This window comes from the organism of the source record quoted next, unplaced genomic scaffold (genome assembly GCF_019419815.1).
Source record: "Pyrus x bretschneideri cultivar Hongxiangsu unplaced genomic scaffold, Pyrus_bretschneideri_v1 Contig112, whole genome shotgun sequence".
In the NCBI taxonomy this organism is placed as follows: domain Eukaryota; kingdom Viridiplantae; phylum Streptophyta; class Magnoliopsida; order Rosales; family Rosaceae; genus Pyrus; species Pyrus x bretschneideri.
The window spans coordinates 415271-426706 of record NW_025999405.1 but is presented as its reverse complement, the minus strand read 5'-3'; positions in this window follow the sequence as shown (position 1 = coordinate 426706).

Genomic DNA, 11436 nt, shown 5'->3' with positions numbered 1-11436 from the left:
GAAATCTTTTGACAAAGTTGAACGCGTCTTCTGAAAAGCAGAGAACGCGTCGCCTAAATTACGCCGGAAATTCCGGCTTTTCGAATTGGTGGACGCGTCGCCTTGGCTTCTTATAGAGCTATCAATCACCACAACAAACACACTCTGAAGAATTCCCATTCTTGAAAATCGACTCCAGCCCTTTGAGAATTAACTCCATCCACCCCATCTCTTTGAACACTTTTGAAAAATGGCAAACCCATCGAACCTTAGCTTAGAATTGAGTCTCAGCAGTGATACGGCCGCGCCGCGTCAAGGTAACGTATGGCGCCCTTCTTTCTTATCTTCTAACGGTCCTCTTTCAGGTGAAGACTCTGTGATGCAGGACGCCACAACAGCTACAATAGTAGCTAGGAACCTCCTTACTCCAAAAGATAGTAGGCTGCTGTTAGGACGGTCCGATGAGTTGGCCGTTCAAGAATCCCTCGCACTTAGTGTTCAGTGTGCGAGTTCTGTGTCCAACATGGGCCAACGCCTGCTTGCCCGCTCCCGTCAGGTGGAATCTTTGATGGTAGAGGTGGAAAGTCTTAAGCAGGAGATCAAACTGCTTAAGCATGAGAATAGAAGTTTGCACGTGCTTGCCAACAACTATTCGACGGGCATGAAGAGGAAGCTTGATGAACTGCAAGAGTCTGAAGGTCGGATTCAAAGTGACCGTCAAAGGTTTTCGTCTTTCCTCCAGAGGCACCTTTTTCCTGGATCATCCAGCGTTTGGCCAAGTATTGAGGCCTCGAATGCTCTATCTTCGATGCCTCTAGCTCCGATGCCTTCCGCTCCTATGTCTTCTGCCCCGATGCCTTCCGTCTCGATGCCTTCCGCTTCAAGAGTTTTGCCACGTAGTGGGTCTTTAAGTAAACAACCTTTGTGAAGCCTCGCCACTTTTATTATTATTATTATTTTTTTTTTATTTTTTTTTATTTTTATTTTTTTTTTTCAAAATGCATTGGGTTGCCTCCCAAGTAGCGCTTTCTTTTACGTCTTGCAGCCGGACAAAGAACCCAATCACTCCAGGATATGTTTACGAATCGGATGAGAACTCCGAGTCATAAACTAGTACCTAGAACAAGAAACAAAACAACATTAAGAATCTGGAATAAAAACAAACGAAAATAAAACAATCCAAGGGATTAGCAAATTTTCTAATCCCCGGCAACGGCGCCAAAATTTGATGCGAGATTTATACGCACACAAATTAAACCCTCTTTTCGTCAATTTGTAGTATAGGTGCAAGTAGGGATCGTTCTGGACCGGGGATTAGGAGGGATTGTTAATCACTTGGATTTGACTCAAAAATGTAAAAACACAATATAAAACACTATACTAGACTCAAAGAATTCAAAAATACTTTAAAACATAAACTAAACAGATTCTAAGCATTAAAGAACAAGAAAGTAAAGGGGGGTTTAGGACTTGACAAAAATTGAAATAACGAAACAAGTTAATAAACTAGACAGAATGTAAATATGAATATGATGAAAGTATGGATGAATGGATGCTAGCCAAGGGGTTCATCTCCACACATGTTACACTTGCATAATAAAATGATTTCCAATTGCATTTCAATAAATCATTAATTCTCAACACTCCAAGTTAATTAGATCCAATGGTTCCTCATAACTTTGAAATCAAAGAAACACCTAAACATTCCAACAACTCAAACTTGAATTGTATGAACGTTTAGGCACTCTTCTCTTCCTCTTTATTGTAGCATAAGGTCTAGGGATAATTGGTTTGGGGGATGGAAGTGTGGAATGGAAGAGGAGTGATGGAAATGGAAAGATGGTTTTTGGATTCTAAGGGAGACTCACGGCTAAGAGAGAAAGGGATGTGTTTGTGGTGTGTTGTGTATGAAATGAGATGTCCTTGAATGAATGAATGCAAGGGTATTTATAGGAGTAGTGGAGGGAACATATGGCTATGTCATTTGTAGGTGAAGTAAGTGTGTGAGGTTGGTGAAGTAAGTGGAGGTTGTAGGTGAAGTAGGTGGATGTTGTAGGTGAAGTAGGTGGATGTTGTAGGTGAAGTGGATGTTGTAGGTGAAGTAGGTGGATGTTGTAGGTGAAGTAGGTGGATGTTGTAGGTGAAGTAGGTGGATGTTGTAGGTGAAGTGGATGTTGTAGGTGAAGTAGGTGGATGTTGTAGGTGAAGTAGGTGGATGATATGTTAAGTGATAAGTGATAAGTGATATGATATGTGGTTATGATATGATAAGTGGTTAAGTGGTGATGATAAGTGATAAGTGATTAAGTGATATGATATGTGGTGATGATAAGTGATAAGTGCATGTGGGTTAACTAATGAAGGAAATGCATGTGCAATGACAATGTGTTAGAATGGATGTGTGTTATGCATGGCATGATTGGGATTAGGAAAGGTTTAAATGTCCTAAAACTAAAGAGAACAAGGTTCCAACACTTTGGCTCCAATTAGGTCTTCAATTTCGTCCAACACTTTGGCTTCAAGCATAAGCTATCCGTCCTTAGCCCAAAAGTGCTCCAAAAGTCTCCAAAATGCATCTTTTTGCTCCTTTAGCCCTTTGGACCTACAAACACACGAAAATAGCTTAAAGTACTAAAATAACTAAAGAAACATAACGTAAATGTACGAGAACAAGCCATTTAAGTCGCATAAATATGCTCCTATCAGTGTGGAGAAGAACCCCTTGGCTATTCCATCATCCATATTTTCATCACATTCATATTTACGTTTTGCCTTTAATTACAATTTGTCCATTTAATTTAATCTCGTCCAACCACAATCACCCCCCTTATTTTGTTAAGTCTTATTCATTTGATTTGTCTTATTTTATGTTTTTGAGTATTTGGAGTCTTTTAAACACTTGCAAATTCGTCTAAATCAAGTTCTAGCTTCTATTTGAGTCAATTTGATTGTTTTAGACAATTTGAGTTTTTCAAAGCCATTCTGAGTCATAGTAGTCTTGTTAAGAGTATTTTAATTTAGTTTTTATGTTTTTAAGTCAATTTAGAAGGTTTTAGCAAGCCCTCCTAATCCCCGGTCTAGAACGATCCCTCACTTATCCATTCTACTACAATTGTCAAACGAGGGTTTTAATTTGAGTGTCAAGTAAATCTCGCATCAAATTTTGGCGCCGTTGCGGGGGATTAGCAACTTTGCTAATCCTTTGTCTTTATTTTTATATTTTGTTTTTCGTGCATTCTTATTTCAGATTCTTAGTTTGTTTGTTTCCTTGTTTTTTTTAGGTACTGTGTATGACTCGTAGCTCTCGGCCTATTATAGAGAACATCTCCGACTTTGACGGTGATTTTGAACGCATTTTGAGGAGAACGAGGAGTCAACAAGAGCCACCACAACCTCCACCACAACCTGGGCTTGAAGAAGACGAAGTAGGTGTAGAAGAAAAGCCCACGGATCAGATTTTTGAAGAAGAACAAGCCATGGCAGCAGATAATAGAACCATCAAGGAGCTTTCGGCCTCGGGTTTGGCCAATGCAGCCCCTCTTTGCATTCAATACCCCGCGGCTGCCCAAGACAAGACCGATGAATTTGAACTCAAATCCAGTTTGTTACACCATATTCCGAAGTTCCATGGCTTGTCTATGGAAGACCCCAACAAACACTTGAAGGAGTTCGAGGTGGTTTGTTCGAGCATGACCCCCATCACTGTGGATGGGAGTATATTGAAGATGAAGGCCTTTCCATTTTCACTTATGGACAAGGCCAAAGATTGGCTCTACGAACTAGCCCCGGGAACTGTGACTTCGTGGGAGAGTATGAAGCGTGCTTTCTTGGAGAAATTCTTCCCTACTTCGAGAGTGATTCTCCTACGGAAGAAAATTAGTGGTATTCAACAGAATTATGGTGAGACATTCCCGGCTTATTATGAGCGCTTCAAGGGCCTTGTAGCTTCATGTCCTCAACATCAAATGAAGGAGGAACTTCTCCTTCAATATTTCTATGAGGGCCTCCTTCCTATCGAACGTCAAATGCTTGATGCATCAGCGGGAGGAGCATTGGTGGACAAAACACCAAGGGATGCCAAGATTCTCATAGCCAACCGAGCGCTCAACGCTCAACAATATGAAGGAGTGGGCCAAAGGGAAGCCCCACGGCAACAAAGTGTAAATGAGGTGAGTGCTATTTCTGAAATTCAATCACAACTTGCTAATCTTACTTCTCTTGTTTCTCAGGTTGTGATTGGTCCAAAAGCACAAGAACACCAAGTTTGTGGCGTGTGCTCAATTCAAGGGCATCCATCCGACAAGTGCCCTCAACTAATCGAGAATGGTGGGTGGGAATCTGCCAATGCAATTGGTTTCCAAGGACAAAATCAAAACAACCCATACTCGAACACTTACAATGCCGGATGGAGGGACCATCCAAACTTCAAATGGAGGGAGCCACAACAAGCTGCCCAACAAGGAGGATTTAGGCCAAACCCCCCTGGTTTTTATTCCAAGTCGTATGCACCCCAACAACCCCAACAACCTTCGGCATCATCTCCTTCTCATTCAGGTACGTCCTTGGAAAGTGATCAAGCTATGCAATTACTAACCTCTATTTCGCAGGGATTGCAAAATCAAAACAACTGGATATCAAATAACGAGAAGGAGATGATGGATATGAAGAAACAAATAGGGCAGATTTCTGAGTTCCTTGGACAGATTAGAGAGCAAGGAAAGCTTCCTAGCTCAACCACAGTCAATCCAAAGGGAGGATTCGAATCCGCCAAGGCCATCACCCTAAGGGGTGGAAAAGAAGTTGGGACCGAGCCAAACAATCCCAAATCTGCCCAGAAAGTAGATGAAGAGACGACACAACCTGAGGCAGATCACCCTAACTCGGCCAAATCAGGTAATTTAAGTTCAAATTCATGTACTTCACGTCCTAATCTGCCCAATGTACCTTTTCCTAGCAGGTTCATGCAAGAAAAAAAGGAAGAAAGCGAGAAGGACATTCTTGAAACGTTCTGGAAGGTGCAAGTGAACATACCGCTTCTCGATGCAATCAAACAGGTTCCAAAGTATGCTAAATTCCTCAAGGACCTATGCAATACAAAGAGAAGAAGGGCAAACAAAGAGGTAGTGAAGGTAAGCGAGAATGTGTCCGCTGTTTTGCAACGTAAACTGCCTACCAAGTGCAAAGACCCCGGTAGTTTCACGATTCCTTGTGTGATTGGACATAATCGTTTTGAACATGCCATGCTTGATTTAGGTGCATCCATAAATGTCATGCCTTATTCTATTTATGCATCTATGAATTTGGGTGAATTAAAACAAGATGGTGTAATTATACAATTGGCCGATCGTTCTAACGCATATCCAAAAGGAGTTTTGGAAGATGTGCTTGTGCAGGTGAACCATTTAATTTTTCCGACTGATTTCTACGTCCTAGACATGGAGGATTCAGCCCATTCTACATCTTTGCCGATTCTCCTTGGTAGGCCATTCATGAAGACGGCCCGAACGAAGATTGATGTATACAAAGGCACCTTGACAATGGAATTCGATGGGGAAGTGATTGATTTTAATATTTCTGAAACTATGAGATATCCCGTTGATGACCATTCTTGTTTTTCCATTGATGTTATCGATTCTTTGGCGCATGTATACCTTGAAGAATTGAACGAGGACGCCCTGGAAACAACCATCACTAAGGCCATAGAGCGCAAAAATGAAGGAAATGGGCCAATGCAAGGCCACGGCAAGGAGGAGGAATTCTTTGCAATGGGTTCTAGTGAAGAAATAATTGAGGTTGTGGCAGTGATGCGAAAATAATTAAGCACACAAATTAAACCCTCTTTTCGTCAAATTGTAGTATATGTATAAGTAGGGATCGTTCTAGACCGAGGATTAGGAGGGATTGTTAACCACTTGGATTTGACTCAAAAACGTAAAATAACAATATGAAACACTATACTAGACTCAAAGAATGCAAAACTAAACTTTAAAACACTAAAACAAACGAAAAGACTCAAACATCACCCAAAACACTCAAAACTGCCTTAAAATCACTTTCTGGGCAGTTTTGAGCACTTTGGTGAATTTGGACGAATTTGGGAAACAAAATGAAACAAAACACTTATAAACACATGGTTAATGTAATTCTAACTAATCTAACACTTTAAAATAAATGGGGGATTGGTTTTGACGAATTTAAACTAAAAGAACAGATTGTAAGTAAAAACAGATAGTAAAGATGAATGTGATGAAAATATGGATGGAAGGCTAGCTAAGGGGTTCATCTCCATACATGTTATACTTGCATAATAAAACGATTTCCAATTGCATTTCAATAAACCATGAAACTCAACACCCCGGGTTAACCGTGATGCACTAATTAACCTTCAAATCTTCCTAACGTTATTGAATTGGATGGGTTAGCGCATACAACAATTCAAAACATTCCCCACAAGTCCTCAACATGAATGCATAGAAGAGGTACAAGCAAGAATCATTACGCTCTATGAAAATTATAAGTGTTGACGAGGCATTCGTTACTATGGAATACGCATGAAACTTATGCTAAGAATTTGTTTAACGCGATTGTTTATAAGCAACCTCCACTACTTGTGAATATAAGTTCGTAACTATTAGGTGAAACTCACTTATATTCTAGCGTCATATTCATGCATGAAAATGAAGTGTGCACTCTCAATGAACATACATAAATAAGTTATCAATCAAACAGTTAAACGAATTGAATCCACAACTTATGAAACGCAATTAGAAGTATTCAAATCAAAATGCAAGCATAAACATATATTTGAATCACCCCCTAACCAAGGGGGTTTAGTTCCTCATGGTACAAAACAAAGAGAATCAAAGAAACACCTAAACATTCCAACAACTCAAACTTGAATTGTATGAACGTTTAGGCCCTCTTATCTTCCATTCCTCATTCGTACAAAACAAAGAGTATTGAAATTAAACATTGAAATCAAAGAAACACCTAAACATTCCAACAACTCAAACTTGAATTGTATGAACGTTTAGGCACTCTTCTCTTCCTCTTCGTTGTAGCACAAGGTCTAAGGATAGTTTGATGGTGTGAATGGTTTGGGTAGTGGTGGAGGAATGGAAGGATGGTGTTTGGATTTGTAGGGAAGACTCACGGCACAAAGGGGGTGGTTTGATGGTCTACATTTCTGCAATGGATGAGTTTATGGAAGAGTGTTTGGAATGGATGAATTTCTGGCACAAAGGCCTATTTCTGTGGTGAATGGATTGTGTGAATGAATGAGAATGAATGAATGAGTATTTATAGGTGAAATGGGGGGAACATGACAGCTAGGTTGCATGTGCTAATGCTTGTGTGTGCATGTGAAATCTGCCAAGATGCATGTGATTAAAGGGTGGAATGAATGGAATGCAATCTGAAATGCATGTGAATTAAAACTAGAGTGATGATGATGAATGCATGTGCAAAGGAAGTGGATTTTCTGCAAATGCAAGGTGAATGTGCATGGCTGAAAATGCATGTGAAAGCATGTGAATTAAATGGATGTGAGTGGAAATGTGGCTGCAATGATGAAGTGAATGCATGTGGAATGGATGAAATGCAATCTGAAATGGGATAGCATGTGGGTGAATGTGTGGCTGCAATGATGAAGTGAATGCATGTGTTGAATGATTAAAGTGCATGTGCAATGTTTTAAAGGATGGAATGATGGAGGAACAAGTGCATGTGAATGCATGGTGATAGCATGTGCACGGTTTTGGTTGGAATGATGGCAGATTGTGAAAACATGTGAATGCATGTGTTTGATGAATGATAAGTGGTGAATGATATGATAAGTGATAAGTGGTGAATGATAAGTGATGAATGATAAGTGGTGAATGATATGATAAGTGATAAGTGGTGAATGATAAGTGATGAATGATAAGTGGTGAATGATAAGTGATATGATATGTGATTATGATAAGTAATGGGAGCATGTGAGGGAATGAATAATGAATGCATGTGTATGGTTTTGGGAGAAAGGTGGAGATGCACGGCATAAGGGAATTGGAAAGGTTTAAATGTCCTAAAACTAAAGGGAACAAAGTTCCAACACTTTGGTCTTCAATTTCGTCCAACATTTTGGCGCCAAGCATAAGCTATCCATCCTTAGCCCAAAAGTGCTCCAAAAGTCTCCAAAATGCATCTTTTTGCTCCTTTAGCCCTTTGGACCTACAAACACACGAAAATAGCTTAAAGGACTAAAATAACTAAAGAAACATAACGTAAATGCACGAGAACAAGCCATTTAAGTCGCATGAATATGCTCCTATCAGGCAGCCCTTGAGTCATTGCCACAACAATATGGTAAGGTTCCACTCTCACTTTCGAATTCAGTTTCCACTAAGATGCTACCTTCTGTTGTTCAGGCACCATCGCTTGAACTTAAGCCGTTGCCGGACCATCTGAAGTATGTGTTTTTGGGAGAAGGCGAAACATTGCCCGTCATCATTTCATCAAGTCTCACGGCAATGGAGGAGGAGAAGCTTGTGAGGGTGCTGCGAGAACACAAAACGGCCATAGGGTGGACTTTGGCCGACATTAAAGGAATAAGCCCTACCACATGCATGCACCGTATACTTCTTGAGGAGGGGACTAAGCCATCCCGAGAGGCTCAACGCCGTCTCAACCCTCCGATGATGGAAGTGGTGAAGAAGGAAATAATCAAGCTTTTGGATTGCGGAGTGATCTACCCTATCTCCGATAGCCGTGGGTCTCTCCAGTTCAAGTCGTTCCCAAGAAGTCCGGAGTAACTGTTATCAAGAATGCTGAGAATGAGCTTGTGCCAACCCGCATTCAAACAGGTTGGCGAGTATGTATCGATTACCGGAAGCTAAATGCCATGACTAGGAAAGATCACTTTCCTTTGCCATTCATCGACCAGATGCTCGAAAGGTTAGCCGGTCATGCTTTTTACTGTTTTCTTGATGGATACTCTGGATATAACCAAATTGTGATAGCCCCGGATGATCAAGAGAAGACCACATTCACATGTCCCTTTGGAACATTTGCTTATCGTCGCATGCCATTTGGCTTATGCAACGCACCGGCCACTTTCCAAAGGTGTATGGTAAGTATATTTTCCGATTTTGTTGAAAAGATCATTGAGGTTTTCATGGATGATTTCAGTGTATTTGGGAGTTCATTTGATAATTACTTGGATAATCTGACCTTAATTTTGAAACGATGTGTTGAAACTAACCTGGTCTTGAATTGGGAGAAATGTCATTTTATGGTGAAACAAGGTATAGTTTTAGGACATATTGTTTCAGAAAAAGGAATTGAAGTAGATAAATCGAAAATAGACCTTGTACGTCACTTACCCTCTCCTACTTCGGTTAGAGAGGTACGTTCGTTTCTTGGCCATGCAGGGTTCTATAGGCGTTTTATCAAGGACTTCTCCAAGATGTCCAACCCTCTTTGCCGATTGCTTCAAAAAGATGTGCCATTCAAGTTTGATGAAGAGTGTAATTCGGCATTTAACCAACTCAAGGAGAAGCTAGTCTCGGCCCCCATTATTGTACCTCCAGATTGGAGCCTTCCGTTCGAGCTCATGTGCGATGCATCCGACTATGCATTAGGAGCTGTTCTAGGACAAAGAAGAGACAAGCGGCCGCATGTCATATACTATGCCTCTCAGACTCTCAATGATGCCCAATTGAACTACTCCACGACGGAAAAAGAACTTCTAGCTGTGGTTTTTGCTTTAGATAAATTCCGTTCATATTTAATTGGTACTAAAGTAATCGTTTATTCTGATCATGCAGCTTTGAGGTACTTGATCACGAAAAAGGAAGCAAAGCCGAGGCTTATCCGTTGGATTCTTCTTCTTCAAGAATTTGATATTGAAATCCGGGATAAGAAAGGAAGCGAGAATGTAGTGGCTGACCATTTAAGCCGAATGATCCACGAGGAGCATGAACATGCCGTACCTATCCCTGAAACTTTTCCCGATGAGCAGCTGCTATCCATGGAGGTAAGTGAACCATGGTATGCAGATTTAGTGAATTACTTGGTGGCTAAACAATTTCCAAATGAACTAAACAAGCACCAACGTGATAAGCTTAAAAATGATGCACGTTTCTATGTTTGGGAAGACCCTTATTTGTGGAAGTATTGCTCAGATCAAATTGTACGTAGATGTGTGCATGATTCTGAATTTCACTCAATTCTAAGCTTTTGTCACACATATGCATGTGGTGGTCATTTTGGCACACAACGCACTGCCCTCAAGGTTCTAGAGTGTGGTTTTTATTGGCCGACTATATTTAGGGATGCTAGAACCTTTTGTATGTCTTGTGATCGTTGCCAACGAATGGGTAACATAGGTACCAAGGACCAAATGCCGCAAACCCCTGTCTTTAATGTTGAAATTTTTGATGTTTGGGGCATTGATTTTATGGGCCCTTTCCCTCCATCTTATGGTTTCACTTATATCTTGCTAGCCGTTGATTATGTTTCTAAATGGGTGGAAGCAAAAGCCACCCGTACTAACGATTCTAAGGTGGTTGCAGATTTCGTGAAAACTAACATTTTTGCTAGGTTTGGAATGCCGAGAGTAATCATAAGTGATGGAGGGTCTCACTTTTGCAATCGGACCATTGAGGCGTTGCTAAGAAAGTACCATGTCAACCATAAGGTCTCCACACCTTACCATCCTCAAACAAATGGCCAAGCCGAGGTGTCTAACCGAGAAATCAAACAAATTTTGGAGAAGACCGTTGGACCAACAAGGAGGGATTGGAGCTTACGTTTAGATGATGCACTGTGGGCATATCGTACGGCGTACAAAACACCCATTGGGATGTCACCTTTTCGGCTCGTCTATGGTAAGCCATGTCATTTGCCCGTAGAGTTAGAGCACAAGGCACATTGGGCCGTGAAGACTTTTAACATGGACATAGATGCAGCGGGAGTTCATAGGAAGCTCCAATTGAATGAACTTGAGGAGATTCGGAATGAAGCCTATGAGAATGCCCGGATGTACAAAGCCAAGACCAAAGCATTCCATGATAAAATGATTCGAACCAAGACCTTCACAGTTGGGCAGAAAGTGTTACTTTTCAACTCTCGCCTACGTTTGTTTCCGGGTAAGTTGCGTTCCAAATGGGTTGGTCCTTTTATTGTCACTAATGTTTTCCCTCATGGTGCAGTACAAATCAAAAGTTCAAGGACGCAGCAAGAATTCAAAGTGAATGGGCATCGATTGAAGCCCTATTACGAGATGTTTGAGGAGCATGTCGTGGAGGAGGTACCCCTCCATGCCGTGGAACCTAGTCAAGCTTAAACGGAGGTACCGTCCGGCTGCAAGACAAAAGAAAGCGCTACTTGGGAGGCAACCCATGCATTCAACAAAGGAAGACTTAGAAAGCACTCCAAATCCAGAAAGATGGTGCTTCACATTGAGAAAATGAGAAA